Source organism: Giraffa tippelskirchi, chromosome 6 (genome assembly GCF_054371585.1).
Source record: "Giraffa tippelskirchi isolate mGirTip1 chromosome 6, T2T-mGirTip1v1.2.pri, whole genome shotgun sequence".
NCBI lineage: Eukaryota > Metazoa > Chordata > Mammalia > Artiodactyla > Giraffidae > Giraffa > Giraffa tippelskirchi.
Genome location: NC_137280.1, coordinates 115,001,495 through 115,021,347, shown reverse-complemented (window position 1 = coordinate 115,021,347; position 19,853 = coordinate 115,001,495). Strand labels below are relative to the sequence as shown.

General features: G+C 41.8%; 1 long non-coding RNA gene across 2 annotated transcripts; it reads right to left on the bottom strand.

Moving 5' to 3' along the window:
- Positions 1-1,659: 1,659 nt before the first annotated feature.
- On the bottom strand, positions 1,660-19,288 carry LOC145510589 (uncharacterized). Of its 2 annotated transcripts, XR_014057126.1 has the most exons (5): positions 19,183-19,288; positions 17,361-17,499; positions 16,950-17,051; positions 3,593-3,656; positions 2,202-3,147 (listed from the first exon to the last, which is right to left on the bottom strand). It is a non-coding gene; the product is annotated as an uncharacterized LOC145510589 (long non-coding RNA). The 2 variants fall into 2 exon arrangements; XR_014057125.1 differs by lacking the exon at positions 3,593-3,656 and having other exon boundaries at positions 1,660-3,147.
- Between the last annotated feature and the right edge of the window lie 565 nt (positions 19,289-19,853).

The window sequence follows — 19,853 nt, the reverse complement described above, 5'->3', positions numbered from 1 at the left end:
GTGATTGGAGATCAGCATGGTTGGGTGCAGGCTTTCTTCAGGGTTATAGACTTCTTGTATCCTCACATGGCAGAAGTGATTAGGGAATCTTGGAGGGGTGTCTTTTATAAGAGCACCAATGCTATTCATGAGGGCCAAACCTTGATGACCTAATCACCTTCAAAGGCCCCCACCTCCTAACACCATTACATTGGGCATTAGGATTCCAACTTGCGAATTCTGGGGAAACACACAGACCTTAGCTCACAGGGCAAAAGTACAAAACCCCACTACATTACTACTTACAAGAGACTCAAATATAAGGACACTAAGTTTGAAAGTAAAAGAATGGAAAGAAGTTATATGAAGCCAACATAAAACTGACATAGCTCTACTAATACTAGATAGAACAGGGACTTCAAGGCACAAACCATTCTTAGAGATAAAGAGAGTTGTTACATTAAGACAAAACATTCAGGAAAGAAAAAACACTGAAAAGATAGAACAGTTATAAGTTAGTATCTACCTAAAAAGTATTTAGAACACAAAGAAAAAAATGTAAAATCCAGTTATGATTTTTTTTACCTCTCTAATTAATTAATAGGACAAGCAGACTAAAAATTGGTAAAGATACAGATTTAAACAATAAGGTTAACAAGCATTCTAATGCATATGTATAGGACACTGCACCAGTGTATCAAGGATGCATATTTTTTGTCAAGAACACCTGAAATATTTTCAAAAATACCTACACAATGTTTTATGTGTCAATTATACTTCGGTAAACCTGGGGTGGGGGGCTTGACAAATATGCTGGACCAGAAAGTAAATCTGAACAAAATTTAAATAACAAATTAGAAATTAATAAAAAAAAATGCATAAAGCATGTCTATTCAGAAATTTGCATAAACATTTTAAAATCACAGTTCAAAGAAGAAAGTATTTTCAACTGAATGATAATGAAAATACTACATATCAAAACCGGAGAGATATTGCTTAGACAGTGCTTAGAAATTTATAGCTTAAAAGATATTTCAGAAAATCAGAAAACCTGGTAATTAATCACCTAAGCAACACTTCAAAAAGAAAATCAAATCCTAATGGAAGTTACAACAAGGAAATAATAAAGAGCAGAAACTAACAAAATAGAAAAACATTATAGAGACCAGAGCCAAATGTCTGTGTGTTTTGAGAAACCTCTGGTGAGACTGATCAAGAAAAGAAAGCCTGAATAACCAAAGTCAGGGATAAAAAGGGAGAATACAGAGTACTGTAAATTTTTCTTCTCTGAACATACACTGACCTCCTTGCTCTCTGCTATTCTGAGAGAATAGCTCACTCCTAAATTCCTGAGTCAACAATTCTGAGAACAGGAATGTAACAGTCACGATGAGCCAAATCAGAAAGAAGCACAACTCATTTCTGTAAGATTGCAATACCTAAAAAAAAAAAAAGATTGCAATACCTACCTTACCAAAACCCACCAAAACTGCAGTATTCAGTGCTGCTTTTGTTTCTTTCCCCTATAAAACCTCCCTCATTCCTCATGTTTGGGGAGACAGTCCCTTTAAATCTTTCCCTGGTACAACAGTTTGAATAACTTCCCTTGAAGTCTCAGCAGATTTCTAAAGTTTTGTGTTACAAATGCTACAGACATTAAAACAAGATATTATATCACAGTTTTGTGCCAATAAATTAGAAATTTTATTTGAACTGAGAAAATTCCTGGGGGGGAGAAACAAAACTTACTAAAGGTCTCACAGTTGGGAGGAGTATGGGAAAGATTCTGAAGTGAGTTCAGTCCTTATGGAGCTCACAGGAGGAGTGAGTGGAGGAAGAAGCAACGGAGAGGGAAGGGAAAACCTTAATCAACAGTGAGTTTGAAAATGCCTGCCATAGGAGTGCACTCTATTTCTAGCAAATATGTCTGAAAGCAAAAGCCTGAAAAATAATTTCATCAGCGTTTATGTACAGAGACACTATGGGTAAAAAGTACTGAATATCAGTCATGAAATGCAAGGGAACTTTTCCCTCATGAGATTAAAAAATGATAAATGGTCACCTAAGGATCAGCTAGCTGAGGACAGACAGTTGGGACCTGAAGTCTGTCTGCATCAGGACCTTAAGGTTTCCTAGGGAACTCCCTGGCCTAGGAAGTCCCTCCAAGTCTCTTTCCCAACCTCAGCTGAGGGCCTTGACTGGAGACATGCAGAAGGAAGTCAGAATATTTAACTTGATTTTTATTTCCATTGAGTGTTCCCATTTAGACCTGGCAGTTCTTCTCAGGCTGTGAATAGTATCAGTTATGCTCAGGAAGGAGTTTGTGTGAATCCCACGCAGAGAGGCAACACAGTGTAGTAGCCAAGAGCAGTCTCTCCGCCATGAAGCTGGGGTTCAAGTAAGGACTCTCACTTATTCCCAGATGACTAAGCAAGCAACTATACCTTCTGTTTTTTTGCTCATGTGTCCTCATCTACCTCTTGTTGGGATAATAATGGTAACAACCTCAGAGGTTGTAATGAGGGTTGGGGAGGTTCGTGTTATCAGAGCCCTTAGAAATGTGCTTGGAATGAGAAGCATTTGTAGAAGGGTGTGGGAAGTAAGTCTGACAGTGTGGTGGCCCCTGTCCAAGGATTCATACATCTAGATGGACACTCAGGCGATGGAATACAGCCCCATCTTCAAGCCAAGAAAATCCCCCAAGGACCACCCCACACGAGATTTGAGAAGAAATATTTTTTTGGATATGTTTACTCTGTGGTATTTGCTTCTAAGCAAGCAATCCATTGTTTCTAAGCAAATATGCTTTTTTTTTTCTGGAAAAGGGGTCAACAAGAAGAGCCTCCAGCTCTAGTCCAGTGACCCCGAGTGTTGGGTTGATCAAGGGCTGCTTCACACTTGCTTCTCTGGCTAGGCAGCCTGCCCACTCACGCTGTCACAGTTTTCTCCCCACTCCCTCCCCATCCCTCTGTTTTCTTGGTAATAGGCATGCTCGTGACTACTGAAGGAAGGGTTGGTGAAAGCCAAGCTTCCACCATCTTAACCATGGCTGTTTTGGGTTCCTGAAGACCTCAGAGAATAAAAGGAGGCTCTGGAATGGCAGGAGAAGTTCCTCTGGTCTGGAGTCAGTATTCTGGTGAATGTGATAATTATCTATAATTTTCCCATCTGTAAAATGAAGGAAAAAACCCAACTCACAAGGTTGCTTTGAGGATTGATGAGAAAGCACTTTGTATTTTATAAAACTTTACATAAACATTATTGTTGATTAATGATCTGTCTTATTTTTAAAAGTTAAAGGAGATAAAGAAGATGAGAGTAAAAATCAATGAAACTGTAACACAACAGAGAGGATCAAAAGTCAAGGTTGGTACTTTGAAAGGAGAATTAAAATTCTCTTCTGGTAGACTTCTGGTATGATAAGAAAGAACAAAGCACAGATAATTATAACAGATACCCTAGGATATTTGGAAGTGTATTTTTAAATTTTGAAACATATAGGAAATTCCTAGTTATAATTTTGTTATTGCATTTTGGTTAGAAACCATACTGTATATGGTTGCTATCCTTTTATGTTTGTAGAGATTTGTTTATGGCCCAGTGTGTGTTTGACCTTAATGAAGATTCCACGAGCACTGGAAAAGAACATGCGTTCTGCAGACTCTGGGTTCAGGCACCTAGATAAAGACATTAGATCAATTTTGTAATATATTCTTCAAATCTTCTCTACTCCTTATGAATTTTTATCCACTTGTTCTATCAATTAATGAGATAATTGTTGAGTTATCTATTTCTACTTACAGATATGTGGGTTTTGCATAATATGTTTGAGGCCATATCGTTAGGTACATCGGAGGAGGCAATGGCACCCCACTCCAGTACTCCTGCCTGGAAAACCCCATGGACGGAGGAGCCTGGTAGGCTGCCGTCCATGGGGCCGCGAAGAGTCGGACACGACTGAGTGACTTCACGTTCACTTTTCACTTTCATGCATTGGAGAAGGAAATAGCAACCCACTCCAGTGTTCTTGCCTGGAGAATCCCAGAGAATGGGGAGCCTGGTGGGCTGCCGTCTATGGGGTCGCACAGAGTTGGACATGACTAAAGCGATTTAGCAGCAGCAGCAGCAGCAGCATTAGGTACATGCAATTACAGACTTGCTACAGCTTCCTTACTAAAACTCTATCTATAGTAATGCCTTTGGCTTACTTATTTTTTTTTCTGGTATTAGTAACATCAGCTTTTTTTTGATTATTGTTATCTAGCATAACTCTTCCCATCCTTTCACTTTCAACCTTTTCTGTATCCTTGGGTATTTTGTTTGTTTGGGGCGTGTTGTTTGGCCAGTCTGTGCCACTTGTGGGATGGGATTGAACCCCCAGCCATGGCAGTGAAAGTGCTGAGTCCAGTGGACTTTCACTGGACCACTGGAGAATTCCCTCTGTATCCTTGTTTTAAATGTGCCTCTTGGAAATAGCATATAGTTGTTGTTTTAAATCAGTCTGATAACTTTTTTTTATCATGGTTATTAGGTATTTAATATATAACTTCTGATATGTTTGGGTTTCAGTTTTATTCACTGCTTATTATCTTTTAAATAGTTTTATTCATTTATTTATTTTATTTTTGGCTGTGTTGGGTCTTTGTTGCTGTGTGGGCTTTTCTCTAGTTGCAGTGATAGGGGCTACTCTTCATTGCAGTGCACAGGCTTCTGCTTATGGTGACTTTTTGTGTTGCGGTGCATGGGCTCTAGAGTGTGTGGGCTTCGGTAGTTGCAGCTCCTGGGCTCTAGAGCACAGGCTCAATAGTCGTGGCACGTGGACTTAGTTGCTCCGTGGCATGTGGGATTTTTCCAGATCAGGGATCGAACCAGTCTCCTGTTTGGCAGGTGGATTCTTTACTACTGAGCCACCGGGGAAGCCCCACACTGCTTATTATTTATCCCACCTAATTTAAATTCTGTTATCTCTTTTCTTACTTTCTTTCAGATTAGATTAGAATTATTCTATTTCCCTCTTTTGATTTGGAAGTTTGTGCTTTTCTTTTAATGGGCAAGGAAATAAACGATCCATTCTTGACTTATGAAAGCCTAGTTTTATCTTCATCCTAGATAATGAAAGGATCTTAAATACTTTATTTATTTCCTATCTTATATGCTATTATTTTGTGAATATTAATTATGTATATATAAATGTATATAGATATGTAATAAAAATACATTATTATTTTCTACATCAAATGTTTATTTACATTTATCCACATATTTACTATTTTAATTACTTTCATACTGCTCTTCGTTCTTCTCTCCCTTCCTCACTTTCCCTGTGAGGTCATTTTTCTTGTTTGAAAAACATCATTTAAAACATTCTGTCCTGTTATTCTACCTTCATTCTTCCTTTCCCTTAAACTTTTTATTTTATATCGGAGTATTGGGCTTCCCTGGTGGCTCAGACAGTAAAAAAATCTGCCTGAAGTAGGGGAGACCCAGGTTTGATCCTTGGGTTGAGAAGATCTCCTGGAGAAGGGAATGGCAACCCACACCAGTATTCTTGCCTGGAGAATTCCATGGACAGGGAGCCTGGCGGACTACAGTCCAAGGGGTCACAAGGAGTAAGACATGACTGAGTGATAAATATGTATATGTAGCTGATTAATGATGTTGTGATATTTTCAGTTTCCACCTTCATTTTTAAGAAACTTTTTTTTCTAGAAATAGAATTCTAGGTTGAGCATAATATTCTCTTGTCACACTGGAGGCACCAAGCCACCAGTTTCTGACTTGGTGAGAAGTCAGCTGGTGAGCAGTCAACTGTTCATCTGTCTGTTTAATATATTCTTTTGTTAATGGCTTCTTTTAAGATTTTTTTTCTCTGTCTTTGGTTTATCCCAGTTTTACTATAATATGTATAGATATGGACTTTTTTTTTTTTTAGTAAGTAATCCTCCTTGGGATTCTTTGGGCTATTAAATTGGTAGATATGTATCTTTCTTTAGTTTTGGTAAATTTTCAGCCATTGTGTGCTTGAATATTAGTTCTATACCATCTCTTTCTAATTTCCTTCTGGGACTCCAACTAAAGGTATGTTAGACCTTCTCATTGTATCACTTATGCCTCTTAATCTCTTGTTCCCATTCCTTTGTCCCCTCACTTCATACCTGGTTTCATTCTGGATGTAACTTACCTTCCAGTTCACTGTGTAATCTGCTTTTATGTGTATATTCTATTTTTCAGTTATAGAATTTCCATCTGCCTCCTTTCTTATAAAATGCCAAATTCTCAAATTTGTCTTTTATGTCCTTGAGCATTGTTATTTTAAAAGCTGTATCTGTACCAGCTTCCTCTGATGCTGATCCCTGAGTATGTCACCAGTCCCTTGCATTAGATTCCCTCCATCCAAATACTTAGAGTGGTTTATATGTTACTGATTGGAACCTGACTGTTACACTGCAAAAGGGAAGTTGGTTCAAGACCTACAGAAGTTGTGGTCTAAAGCCAGGTAACTCATTGCATATGTCATACCATAATTTATTTAACCAATCACCTAATGATAAACACTTCACTTGTTTCCAGTCTTTTTCTAGTATAAATATATTTCCTTATCCATTTGCAATAAGATGTATTTCTTTACCCTCAGCACAATTTGAGACAAATTTTGCTTTTAAGTTTTTGATAGATATTGTAAAATTGCCCTCCCCAAATATTACAACATATAATTCCAACAATGGTGTGTGAAACTTTGTTTCCCTACACCTTCACCACATTTTTCACGCTTGCCAAGCTGATATTTGAAAAACGATACCATGCTGGGTGGTTTTTTTCCAAAGACTTCTAAAAATCTTGAAATAGCCTCAAAGAAAAGTGGAAAGTATAGTTTAAAACTTCCCCCCTTGAATCATTTGAGAATTCACAAATTCACAAGTTACTAGTGAAGCATCTCATTGTATCTGAATATTTTTAGTGTATATTTCCTATAAGCAAGGACCACCTACATCACCACCCCACAACCATCAAAAGCAGAAAATTAATACTGATGCATTACTATGAATTCTCTGACTCCATCCAGATTTCTTTAATTGTTCCAATAATGTCCCTTGGAACAAAAAGATCCAGCTTGTAATCATGCCTTGCTAATTCATTTTTGCTTTTTCATTTCCTTCAATCTAGGATAGTCCCTTAGTCCTAGAATAGTGGTTCTCAAACTTGAGCAAGTATCTCAAACTGAACACAGCCTGCTGGGCCCCAGAGGGCTTGTCAAACACAGACTGCTGGACCCCAGATTCTGTGATTTAGTAAGGCTAAGATGGCTGAGAATTTCCATTTCTACAAGTTCTTAGGCAGATTATGTTGGTCTGGGGATCCCATTTTGAGAACTGCTGTTCTGGAACCTCTCCACGTTAAAGTCCTCCAGCCCTGACTAGTCCCTGAGAGTTCATAAAGCAGTCAATAGGCTTCTGCAAAAAGTGGAAAATCAACATATAGTCTTGTCTTCTTAAATTTTAACATAATGCTTCATATCACTAATAAGTAACTTTAAAAAAAAGGAATTATCAAAAAAAAAAGGAATTATCACATGTGGCTGTATTAGTTTCTGCTTGCTGCAGAAATCACCATAATTTGGTGGTTTAAAACAATATAAACATATTATCTTAGAGTTCTGGAGATCAAGAATCTGAAATGAGTCTCATCGGGCTAAAATCAAGGTGTCAGCAGGAGTTGCATTTTTTCTGGAGGCTTTAGAGAAGAACCCATTCTTTTTTTTTTTTCCTAGCTTCTACAGGGTGCCCAAATTTCTTAGCTCATGGTTCCCTTCCATCTTCAAAGTCAACAGTGGCCAGGCTAGTCTTTTTATGCCGCATTCCTCTGATACTGACTGACTCTCCTGCCTCCCTCTTTCATTTATAAGGCCCCAGCGGAATAATGAAGAATAACTACCTCATTTCAAGATCCTAAATATCTTCAAAATCCCTTTTGCCATGTGAGGTAACATATTTACAGGTTCTAGAGATTAGCATGTGGACATCTTTGGGGTCCATTTTCCTGCCTACCACAGTGGTGAAAACCACTAGCTGTCTACCACTCTGTTCTCTCCTGTGAGCACACAGCTAGAATAACATTTTCCAGTCCTTTTTACAGCTGGTTGACAACACATGCTCAATGTCCCTCCAGAGGGAAGTGAGCAGAAATGTGTGTGTTCCTTCCATGCCAGATCTGTGAGAACCTCCATTGCACGCTCTGCATGCTCCTCCCCTTTTCTCTAGACCTTAGAGAATGGCAGAGCCCATGTGCCTAAATGATCACCCAGGAAGGGAACTGCCCACTGATCCAAATGCCCATCCTGGACTACTAAGGGTGGGTGCAAGAAATAAATTTCTATGGCCTAGAGACTATACTGTAGAGCCATTGCATTTTGAGTCTACTTGTTATAGTTCTTCAGTTCAGTTCAGTTCAGTTGCTCAGTCGTGTCCGACTCTTTGCAACCCCATGAATTGCAGCACGCCAGGCCTCCCTGTCCATCACCAACTCCCAGCGTCTACCCAAACCCATGTACATCGAGTCGGTGATGCCATCCAGCCATCTCATCCTCTGTCGTCCCCTTCTCCTCCTGCCCCTAATCCTTCCCAGCATTAGGGTCTTTTCCAATGAGTCAACTCTTCGCATGAGGTGGCCAAAGTATTGGCGTTTCAGCTTCAACATCAGTCCTTCCAATGAACACCCAGGACTGATCTCCTCTTAGTCCTAACTAATACTGCCCTAACAAATGAGAATTTATCTTGATTTTATTCCCAATGCCCATTTTTCATAAGACTTAACTTCCTATTTCCCTAAGAAGACTGAGGTCATCTGAAATAGCCAACCACAATTTTTCACCTCTCTCCTCTAAATGTATAACAGTTACAGAGGAGGTACACTACTAAGAACTGTGATGCCTGCTTTTTGTTGTTGCTGTTGTCTCTTTGAGCATACTTCCCTTCCTTTCTTGTTGCCTTTTCTAAACCAGATCCCCTTCTTCAGCTCTGGTGCCCTCCTCACCTTCTCAAGTGCTCTTGCCACTGGCTTCTTAGCTTCCCCTTTCAAACATGCTGGCTTTTACCCCAGTGTTGAGTCAGCTTTCCTTCACTTTGTTGCACCCTGAAGCTTCCCTGGTGGCTCAGATGGTAAAGAATCTGTCTGCAATGCAGGAGACCCAGGTTGAATCCCTGGGTCAGGAAGATCCCCTGGAGAAAGGAGTGACTACACACTCCAGTATTCCTGCCTGGAAAATTCCATGGACAGAGGTGTTTGGGGGGCTCCAGTCTGGCTGGGGGGTCCCAAAGAGTTGGACATGACTGAGTGACTAACACTTTCACCTTCACTTTTTTACCCTGAAGCTCCTTCTCTTTTTGTCTGCTTCTTTGTACTTCCTTCAGGGAAGACTGGAGGACAGCTGGGAGCTCACTTTTTTCCCTCTGTATACCTCTTTTCCACTATCCAGTCAGGTTTCCTAAATGAAATTTCCTGATCCCCTAGTGATGAGGCAAGAGTGAGAGGGTTCCTACCCTTATGCTGCTTCCTTCCAGCACATGAAACCATTATATGGTCATGACAACAGGGAGACAAGTAATCAACAATGGGGAGAAATGATAGAAATCTGGAGGTAGAAGGGAGTGGAGACTGACCTGGTTTGGAAGTTCAAGGAAAGATAAAAGAGGCAGTGTTCAAGCTGACAGCTGAAGGCTGAGGCCTGAGGCTGAGTAGGCATTAGCCAAGCAAAGGAGGAGGAAGACATTTACAGGGAGATGGACACACAGCTGGAAAAAGACTGAATTTGGAAGTCTCACACATGATAACTGGGGTCAAGGACGTGTGTGAAACAGAGGAGAATGCTCTGGGGATGGGGTGCAAGGTGAGCGTTAGGAGCTGGAGGTGGGGTAGGGAGAGGAGTTGTTAGGGAGCAAGGTGAGGCATGGAGGATGGGTGTGTGGAGGGTGTCTCCAAGGTCCTAGCTCAGACCCCAATCCTTGCCACTGCTCTGGAGTTGCCAGAAGTGTGACCTGGACCACCCTGCTCCCTGCTCTATGGCTCTAGGAAGCAGGGGAACTCAGATTTTGACTAAAGGCCTATTGTAACTTATAAAAACATAAAAGAGACCAAAAAGTTAGATGACAACTGTGGCTCCTCTTCTCCTGGCTTATTTTGCAATGGTTTTTTTACCCTAGCCACCCTGTCTCCTGCAGAGGAGAGGGCCTGTGTGTGCAGGGCTGCTAGCCAGAAAGCCCTGGATCTGATTTGTTCTCTTGTGGTCCTAAGGGCCAAGCTAGCCTAGGCTGCCTCACAAAGATCCCATATATTGGAGTGGGGTGGACTGTGAGCACTGCAGAGAGCTCTTGGCAAAGAACAACTCCACCCATGTCCTGCATTTAGAGATGTAAACAAACACTAGCATAGTTTTTAACAGTTGAAGGCCACGTCCCCTAGGATGACTACTCCAGCCCACTGAAGTTCCTGCCTGGGAAAACTCAAAGGAATGTTCTGTTTGTTCCAGCCAACATTTGAAGATAGGATCCCTGTCTCCCAGTCTCTGTAGGAGGGTAGGAGCCTCGCTTCTATAAATGTCAGTTAGCAAATCCCAATGGCTCAATCACAATTTTTAATTTCTATTTCCCTGACTCTGCTCCCACACCTCATTTCCTCCTCCCTACTCCCTCACTCTCCCTTTAAAAGGCTCAGGTTTATACAAATTGAATTAGTGTTTAGTTCACACTGGACCCTCTTCCCTATTGCAACAGTTATCAAATAAAATCTGTTCTAATTAAAGCAGTAGTTTTAATTAGTGTCTAGCTTTATCTTTGACAGCTGGAAAGTAGTATTCCACCCACTCCCACATCACCACCAATTAGGATGATGATTGATGCTTTAAGTGAGACCCTAAATGAAGGTAGCTTAGACAAGATGAAAGTCGGAAACAGTAGCCCAGGGCTGCTAGGGTGGCTCTGCAATCATCAGGGACTCAGGCTCCCATTATCTTGTTACTCAGCCTTCTCTTGTGCTGCTTCCTTCCTATGGGCCAAGGAGACTTCCCTAGATCCAGCCATCTGATCTGCGTTCCAGTCAAGAGGAGCTTCTTGAAGAAGCATGATGTGACAGGCACACTTGGCTCAAAATATATACCACTGATCAGAACTTGACTTGAGGAAAGTCTGGAAACTGGGGTGGGGACAGCCCTACCTATTTTGTCAGGTAGACCTGACAAATACCATCTTCATGCCAGACGAGGAGGCCAAATGTCAGGATAACTAGCTCCCACTCCCATCCCACCTCACCTAGCACCTTCAAGACCTCTGGGTGAAAGGGGACTTTGGTGGTGATTACTGAAGGAGAGTGAAGAGGTAGCACAACCATTGTGAAGACATTTTGTGAGGAAATCTAGTGACTGCACTTGAAGCAAAATGGAATTTTTCAATCTTGGGATTCTTATTTTCCCCTGAGATTGAGAACTATTAGGTATGAGTGTGGAAGAGGGACTTGGTGAGGGGAGGGTGGGAAAGCAGATGAACTTCTTATGTGAGGAGGCCTGGCTCTGGGCAGTACCACTGCCCCTCACCTCAGGCTCCCCTGTACCAGAATGGCCATGGCCAGGGGTTCTGGTATGACTCCAAGGTGTAACAAGTGCTTTTGACTGAGTCACCTCACTGATTTGAGCTTCTCTTTTTAAGCAGAAAAACGTATTTCTCAGAAATCTAGATGGAAACCTCAAATAAGGTGGGAAGTGGAGCTTCTTGGGTAGAGAATGGAAAATTGGGGTGTTGCCCGCTGGATGAGACTCTCATGAGGGATTTGAATCACCTCCAAAGAACTAGCTAGGGCAGAGACTACAAGCTATTCAGAGGATCCAGTCTTGCCTTCTTCCATTTAGTAATCAGACCCCTCCCAACAGGTTTTGGCAGGGCATGTGCCCAGCTTCCCTTCAAGCTCTGGACAAAGGAATGTGAGCAGAAGTAAAGGAGAAACTTTTAGGTGATGTCCTTAAAAAAAACACAGCTCTTAGTCCTCTGTTTCTTCTGCCCTTTCCACCTGGCTTGGAAAGGGGACAACTGGAGTGGCACTGAAGTGACATCTTGGATCCATGAGTGGATACCTTGTTTTGATGATGACAATGCCAACCTTCCAGCCTTGGCACCCAATGACCTGTGCAGCAGTTCAACTATTGCTCTGTACCGTCCACCTGCCCACCTCTGTGCTGTTATCTAAAAGAGAAATAGAGGCCTATTTTGTTAAAGCCAATGCATTTGGGATCTTTTTGTACAGTGACTTAGACAGTTGCCTAACTAGAAAACCAAGTCTTAAAGGAGCACAGTTTGATAACCTCTGCATTACCTACTTCAAGCCATCAGCAGCACTCACTTATGGAAGACCATTTTGCTTATGACACATGTTCCCATATGGTTTTTGCCTGCTTTTAAAGCTTTCTCAGTTCCACCCCAATGGAGGAATCTATAGCCTGGCTGGCTTGAGAGTATTCAGAAAAGCTAGTTTGTCCAGTCAGCCAGATGCGAATTTATGAACTGACACAGGAACATAAAGCAACTTAGTAGAAAATATGATTTCTGTTTCTTCCCCCCCCCCATCATTTTCTGCTAGCTTTCACCTTTTCTTTATTCTTATTACTCATTCTCACTTCTCTTTCTCCTTGGTTTTTCTCTGGAGTGCCTAAGTAAGTTGTTCAAACATGTGCCAGTCCATGGGTTATCAGTGATGGCTCATGGAAAAGTATGAAGGCAAAGCATCCAAGACACAGCTGACTGCTGGCAACTCAAGTGCCAGGAAATGGTGAAGCCACATAAGAACTATACACTGTAGTAGGAAATTTTCTTCTTGTTGAAGGAGAATGAAAAAGGTGGAGAGTCACCTGCATACAAAGCATCAGTAAGGGACTTCCCTGGCAGTTCAGTGGTTGTGTGTGTGTGTTAGTCGCTCAGTCGTGTCCGACTCTTTGCGACCCCATGGACTGGAGCCCACCAGGCTCCTTTGTCCATGGGATTCTCCAGGCAAGAATACTGGAGTGGGTTGCCATTTCCTTCTCCACAGTTCAGTGGTTAGGACTCCACAATCTCAACGCAGGGGGCAGGAGTTTGAACCCTGGTTGAGGAACTAAGATCCCACAGGCTACATGGCATGGCCAAAAAAATAAAAAAGCATCAGTAAAAATACTGATATGTAGTGTTCAGTGAACCTTTTTTTCAAGTTGAAAACTGAATAATTGCCACCATTTGTCAGGCATAAGTCTAGGTGTCTCAATATATGGTCTCTTAATTTTTACAGAATCACTCACGATAACCATTCTTACTTCCATTTTACAAATTAGAAAACTTGAGTTCAGACTGGTGGGATTTGAACCCAGCTTTAAAAGAAATAAGTCCTGAATATTCATTGGAAGGACTGATGCTGAAGCTGAAGCTCCAATACTTTGGCCACCTGATGTGACGATCTGACTCATTAGTAAAGACCCTGATGCTGGGAAAGACTGAAGGCAGGAGGAAATGGTATCACCAACTCAATGAACATGAGTTTGAGCAAGCTTCAGGAGCTGATGATGGACAGGGAAGCCTGGTGTGCTGCAGTCCATGGGGTCACAAAGAGTTGGACACAACTGAATGACTGAAATGAAGGGATCTGAACTTGACTATTTTTCCCCTCATGTCACTCTGCCTCCCACTTTAGACAAGAAATATAAAGTGTTAAAAACTGGCCTTGGAAGATATGTTTAATTTCATGTGTCACCTTGGTTGAGCCATGGTCCCCAGATATTTGGTTAAACATTATTTTGGATGTTTCTGTTAGTCTTTTTGGATAAGCTTTACATTTAAATGCATTGACTTTGAGTAAAGCACATTGCCCTCCATAATATGAGTGGTCTTGTCCAATCAGTTGAAGGCCTATAGAGAACAGAAAGACTGACCCCCTTTGAGCTAGAAGGAATTGTGCCAGTTATGAGCCTTTGGACTTGAACTGCAAGTTTTCTCTGCAGCTCTCCAGCCTGCTGGCCCACCCTGCAGATTTTGGACTAGCCAACCTCCAAAACTGCATGAGCCAGTTCCTTAAAAATCAATCTCTCTCTCCCTTCCCTTTTTTCCTCTTCCCCCCATTTCTTCCTCCTCCCAGTGCCCCCTCTTCCTCCTTCTTCTTCCCCTTACTGTTCTCCTTTCTCCTCCTTTTCTTCTTCTCTCTAAGAAGATAGGTAGACAGACAGACAGACACATCTTTATTCTGTCTCTCTGGAGAAGCCCAACTAATACGAGGAGGAGAGGGAATTATAAAATGGAGAGAAGAAAACAGTGTTCTCAGAAATGAATGGTAGTAGATTGCAACCAAAAAGAACCAGAGAAGAGAGTAAAGGAAGCTGATTTACTGCTGTATGCTGCTCTGAACTGCTTTCCTGCCACCTTTAGGGATTACTCTGAGGAAAGCAACATACTTTAGTCTCTTTCTTCTTTGCTCATTGTTACGTCCTCCAAGCCTTAGCACAATGCTTAGCACAGAGAAGGCACTCAGTAGATACTTGTTGAATGAATGGCTCGTGTACTAAATAACTATGGTTCTAAGATGCCATAACAGATGCAAAAATCCAGCAGTGTAAATGACATATGTGTAACAGTCCAGAGGTAGGACTGGAAGAACAGCTGTGCCATCTGCCTCTGGGCTGGGTGACTGCTGCAATCCCACCAGGCCCTCCAGGTGATGGGCAGGGGGAAGACAGGGCATGCCTAATCCTTACAAGGGCAAGGCCTGAAGGTTGTACACATTGCTCCCCCTCACATCCCATTGGCCATAACTTAGTTGCAAGGATGCACCAAGCTGCAAAGAAGACTGAGGTCAATTGAATTATCTGCCTGCAATTCTTCCTCTTCTCCCTGCCCTTGGCAAGGTTCACCAGGATGGAGAGTACTTCCCTATCCCATTGATTCTGGGCTTCAACCAGGGGCATATGTGGCAGAAGCAACAGTATGTTAGTTCCAAGCCAAGGCCATGTGTTTCTGCTCGCCCTACCGACACAGCTGCCACCCTACATGGAGAAGAGCCTGCCCAAGTAGCCACTGGTCCAGAGAGCAAGAGACAAGTGGAGCAGCCCTAAGCCAGTGCATAGCCTGAAGCAGAGCTGCCTTTGCTGGCCTGAAAGAAAGATCAATGGCTTTTTTTTGGGAGATTTTTGGTCACTTGCTATGCAGCATAATGCAGCAGAAACCTAATGCAGTGGCTATGGACTCAGCCTTAACTGAGGAGTTCTGCTGTTCAGTAGGCGAAAATGCACATTAGTATACTACAAGCATTCTATGGGTATAAGAAGGGCCCCTCCCTGGATGGAGCAGAGATAACCCAACCTGTGGGGGACTCCTTTATGAGTCCAGAGGAGGTAGCCAGTTTAGTTAGCATGAATATAATGTAAGGGTGCGTGGCTTCCTGAGACTGTCTTGGGTGGATGCACTGAAGATCAGCTGACCTGGAGCCAGTCACCTTGATGAGAGCAGAAGAGGGTATGAGAATAACAACTGTGTTTGTAATGGAGGCATCTTGGGAATAAAGTGCAAGCTGTGGGTTAGAGGAATGATAATAATAGAAAACTCTCTGAAAACCAATTAAAATAGTTACATTACAACAAAAACAAAAAGCTTGGAAAGTTTTCTCCCTGAGTCAAGAAGTAGTTTTAGCAATAGAAGGCTGAAATAACTGTATATTACCATGTTAATCAGTGTCTACTTGTTGCCAATACAGCTGTAGAGAGTGAAGCCATTCCTATCTGAATCCTATACAAGATTTGCAATGCATGGGAAAGATAACTGATGCCTCGACCAGATTAATCAAAATTTACTTCTAAAAAAACAGTTTCTCCATGGTGCCTCAGTGCCTGAATACTCACAGTTTGCACACCAAAAAGATTTTCAAAGGAAGCGACTCTCTGTGCTACTTGCTGGTTATTTTGTCAACAAGAATTTAGGTGTATAGCAATGGTATCAAATTTTTTCTACTTGGGAAATTGCTAGAGACCTGCAAGAGGTAAATAACTTTTGAAAGCATAGCAATTTGGGAGTGACCACACATTTTGAAGGGCTTCCCTGATAGCTCAATTGGTAAAGAATCTGCCTTAAATGCAGGACACCCCAGTTCGATTCCGGGGTTGGGAAGATCCCTGGAGAAGGAATAGGCTACCCACTCCAGTATTCTTGGGCTTCCCTTGTGGCTCAGCGGGTAAAGAATCCACCTGCAATGTGGAGACCTGGGTTTGATCCCTGGGTTGGGAAGATCCCCTGGAGAAGGGAAAGGCTACCCACTCCAGTATTCTGGCCTGGACAATTCCATGGACTCTATATTCCATGGGGTCCAAAGAGTTGGACACGACTAAGCTACTTTCACATACATTTTGAGGTAAGTGAATTAACCCCTCATAAAGGATTGACTGCCTTTTGGAGACCAATTGAGGAAAATCAAAAACAGTTTAAAACATTTCTTCAAGTATGCATGTATCCTAAATTTTACCTAGATTTTTTTCTGACAATTTGAAAACACTTTAAGTTTTATTGTGAAAATTTTAAAACACTTTATGTTGAAAGAACCACGAAGGCCTTCCCTCTGAACAGAATGGTTAATATTTTACATTTGCTCTCTCTCTTCCCTGCCCCCACCACACATACACTGACACACATAAATTTTGAAACTAAATCGTCAATATGACATCATGATCCTTAAATATTTCAGCATGAATCTCTTAAGAATAAAGACAATCACCTATATAAACGCAATGCCACTATCACACCTAAGAAAAGTAATAATCATTCTACAATCACAACTAATATCCAAGCCACATTTAAATTTTTTAAATTGTCCCCTGAAGATTTCTATGCAGTTTCCCCCATGATTTAATCAAGGTTTGTGAAGTCTTTCTGGAGGTTAACTTGGAAAATCTCCCCCATCTTAACTTCTGTTTGGTTTTGACTTACAACATCGACTTTTGGAGTCCAGGCCAGTGGATTTATAGAGTTGTACATTCTTAATTTGTCTGCTTTCTTCCTGATGGTGTTCTTTAACTTTTACTTTTAAGCCTAGAAAAGAAAGTGAAGTTGCTCAGTTGTGTCCAACTCTTTGCGACCCCATGGACTGTAGCCTACCAGGGTCCTCTGTCCATGGGATTTTCCAGGCAAGAATACTGGAGGGGTTGCCATTTCCTTCTCCAGGGGATCTTCCCAACCCAGAGATCAAACCCAGGTCTCCCGCACTGCGGGCAGACTCTTTACCATCTGAGCCACCAGGGAAGCCTATGTTGCCCTTAAAATGGAAATTAGGTCTGGAAGCTTGATTAGTTTGGGGTTAAACATTGCAAGAATGCTTCAGAGCATTCTGAAGAGTTCCACCTCATGAAGGTTCATCTTCATTCATCTTATGAAGAGGTCCATATGTTGAGTTTTTCCACTACTGGTGACGCTAATGGTGACTGGGTGGAGATGGTGACTGCCATACCTCCACGGAGAAGCACCTGCCTGGGAACAAAGACTGAGGCAAAGTTTACATGCTAGTGTTTTATGATGAGTACAATCTCATGGGAGGAAAAAAAAGGTGGGGGGAAGAATTGAGGCAGAAAAGGAGGGAAACAAATAAAAAGTGATTTATTGCTGAGCTGGCAATGACTTCACAAGTGGCCTGCTTGTCACTTTGTCATGTGGGACATCTTTGGAGTTGCTGTGTGACACCATCACATCCTGGAGGACTCCTCTGGGGAATCAACACTCCTATGGGGTGTTGATGCATCTGTACTTCTGGACTGTATTACCAGGTGCCTCTGGGCAGCTACTGGAAAAACCAGGGCCTTTATGGGTCCCACTGCTTTGGACCCAGGCACGGGGGCTGCTGCAGCTTTGACTCTGGTAGGTGTAATGACAGCCATGTCAAAGCAGGGACATCTGTTGTAGGAGGTGAGGTGACAAGGTGGAGGCTGAAGCTTTACAATTGTCACTGGGCCACTTCACCCAGCAATCTGGGCAAGTGGATCCCCAGGGACAGGCAAGGCCAAATGCATATATGGGGGTGGGCATACATTGCATTGGGTATCAAAGGAACAACTTTCCCTTTGAAATTAGTAATGATCTGTGGCGTGGTACTCTGCCCCTGTGGGAATAACCTATTGCCCAACTACCTTTCCTGCAGTGATTGTAGTACCATTTGATTATCCTTGCCTGTGGCAGTTATTTTATTGGGAAATGCAAAATAAGGGGACTAGTTAGGCTCATTGCCACTAGAATATAATTTTTAGGATCTTTCAGGAACACAACTATTTCATATGTATATGTTTGGAGAGCAAGGAGGTGGAATATGAATTATGTGAGTTCATATTGTTATTGGTATTTAATATTTAACAGTGTTTTTCTTAAATTTTCCTTTACTTTTCCCCTCTTATACTGGAAATGCCCGGTTCCCAATAAAATGTATGTGCAGTCAGAATAAGTGTTTAGTTTATCCCAAATAAGCTTCTTTTTCATTGCTGGTCGAATGACCAATTTTATATAGATTTGGGCCATGTGTTTCTTTTAAGGTCCAACTTTAGGGCATTTTCCTTTTATGATTTACTCTTATTTCTGAATACATAAACTTTATGGTTCAAAAATCAACACTGTATAAACACATTTAGTCAGAGAAGTCTCACTCCTATGAACATTATCTCCACTCTGTTCCAATCTACCCCTTATAGGTAATCATTTTTATCCGTTTCTGGTTTCTCTTTTCCTATACTTTTTTTGGGGGGGAGGAGCAAAAATAAGCAAATACATATGTACATCTTGATTTCCCCTTCTTTCTTACACAAAATGTGACACGGTATATACTCTGTCTTCTTTTTTCCTCTTAATATATATCAAAGGACTCATTCTATACTTTAAGGTTCACAGATACTTTAAATGCTAAAATCTACTGTTTTCTATCTGTATCTAAGTTTCTATATCCCAGTATCTATATCTACCTACATTTAACAAAAATACACTTAATATCTCAAATGCATTGGTTACAGTGTTTGCATGCATGCTAAGTCACTTCAGTCATGTCTGACTCTTTGTGACCCTATGGATTGTAGTTTGCCAGGCTCCTCTAGCCATGGGATTCTCCAGGCAAGAATACTGGAATGGGTTTGCCATGTCCTTCTCTAGGAGATCTTCCCAACCCAGGGATCAAACCCAAGTCTCTTACGTCCTCCCACACTGGTATGCAGGTTCTTTTACCACTAGTGCCACCTGAGAAGACCCACTGATCAGAGTTGGCTAGTCAATGCTGTAGTAACAAACTTCAAAATCTTAATGGCCTTAAAGAATAAAAAGTGAAAGTGAAAGAATTACTCAGTCATACCCGACTCTTTGTGACCCCCTTAACTGTACAGTCCATGGAATTTGGAATTCTCTAGGCTAGAATACTGGAGTAGGTAGCTGTTCCCTTTTCCAGGGATCTTTCCAACCCAGGGATCAAACCTAGGTCTCCCTCACTGCAGGCAGATTCTTTACCATCTGAGCCGCCAGGGAAGTCCAAGAATACTGAAGTGGGTAGCCTATCTCTTCTCCAGGGGACCTTCCCGACCCAGGAATCAAACCAGGGTCTTCTGCATTGCAGGCAGATTCTTTTCCAGCTGAGCTACCAGTGAAGAAAGAATCAAAGAAAGGTTGATTTCTTGCTTACACAGTCTTATGTGAGTTGAGCAGTCTTCGTCTTGCAGCCACATGACCTAAAACATATGTGCTCTATGGGAGCCAGGTTAGGTAGCCAGTCCTAGAAATAGCCCACACCATAACCCAGGCAACACAGCCCCAGACTTAATTAAAGGGAGGTTGAAAATGTACTGTCAAGTTGATAAAGAGGAAAACAGAAAT